The sequence below is a fragment of the Nyctereutes procyonoides genome, unplaced genomic scaffold (assembly GCF_905146905.1).
Source record: "Nyctereutes procyonoides isolate TBG_1078 unplaced genomic scaffold, NYPRO_anot_genome, whole genome shotgun sequence".
NCBI classification, from domain to species: domain Eukaryota; kingdom Metazoa; phylum Chordata; class Mammalia; order Carnivora; family Canidae; genus Nyctereutes; species Nyctereutes procyonoides.
Window position 1 is genome coordinate 68,126,962 of NW_026575049.1, and position 1,403 is coordinate 68,128,364.

Genomic DNA, 1,403 nt, shown 5'->3' on the forward strand with positions numbered 1-1,403 from the left:
ATATTTTAACATTTTGGTTTTAAACCACATTTTTCTTTTGAGCTGAAATCTGTCACATTTGTGTCACTTAGACCTGCCGGCTCATTTCCCATCGCCCACCTCCTCCCGGGTGCACGTGCCCTGGAACGGTTTTCAGGTGGCTCAGACCCCGAAGCAGGACAGCACGTTCTGGGTCACCCCGAAGACGACTCTCCTTTCAGGAGCCTCGGCGACCAGTGCACATTTTAGGGAAGACTGTGCACAGAGCAGAATACGCTGCGGCAGGCGGCGCACAAGGTCTCCCGGGCTATTTCTTTCTTTGCAAGTTTCCCTTAGATTTGCTTCAAAATAAAAAGAGGGAGGAAGAAGTACATCGAAGATACAGATGTAAAAAGAATCTGGCAGAGTTCTCATGAATTCTCCCAGGAGCCACCGCTCTTCCTCTTCCCCCCAGCGGCCTGAGGTGGCCTCCGGAGATGGTTCGCTACTCGCTGGACCAGAAAACCCTACAAAATCATGCAAGTGGAGGTTCAAATCTTCGTGTTCACTTTAAGAACACACGCGAAACTGCCCAGGCCATCAAGGGTATGCATATTCGAAAAGCCACCAAGTATCTGAAAGATGTCACTTTGCAGAAGCAGCGTGTGCCGTTCTGTTGCTACAATGATGGAGTTGGTAGGTGTGCACAGGCCAAACAGTGGGGCTGAGCACAGGGTCGGTGGCCCAAGAAGAGTGCTGAATTTTTACTGCATGTGCTTAAAAATGCGGAGAGTAATGCGGAACTTAAGGGTTTAGATGTAGATTCTCTGGTCATTGAGCACATCCAGGTGAATAAAGCCCCCAAGATGCGACGTAGAACCTACAGGCCTCATGGCCGGATTAATCCATACATGAGCTCTCCCTGCCACATTGAGATGATTCTTACTGAAAAAGAGCAGATTGTTCCTAAACCCGAAGAGGAGGTTGCACAGAAGAAAAAGATACCCCAGAAGAAACTGAACAAAAACTTATGGCCCAGGCGTAAATTCTGCATAGAATAAATGCAAGTAAAAATAAAAATAAAATTAAAAAAAATAAAAAAGAAACTGGCGATGGGTACGTCAGGGCTCATCATACTCCTCTGTCTACTTTTGAATATGTTTCAAATTTTTGTGGGAAAAAAAATTAAACAATATAGTAACCCTCGCCCATCCCTTTGGGATTTCTCTTCTGCTTCTCCTTTCTCCTCTTCTCTGATTCTCTCGCCTCAACATCCTGACACTTAAACTTCGTCTTCTCTCAGACATTTGGCTCTTCCCCCCTCCTCCTCCTCCTCCTCCCCACCCTCCTCCTCCCCCTTCTCCTCCCCCTCCTCCTCCTCCTCACCCTCCTCCTCACCCTCCTCCTCACCCTCCTCCCCATCCTCCTCCTCCTCCTCCTCCTCC

At 48.2% G+C, this 1,403-nt stretch overlaps 1 pseudogene; it reads left to right on the forward strand.

Moving 5' to 3' along the window:
• The first annotated feature begins 455 nt into the window (after window positions 1-455).
• LOC129512199 (60S ribosomal protein L17-like) lies at window positions 456-1,019 on the forward strand (annotated as a pseudogene).
• Window positions 1,020-1,403: the final 384 nt, after the last annotated feature.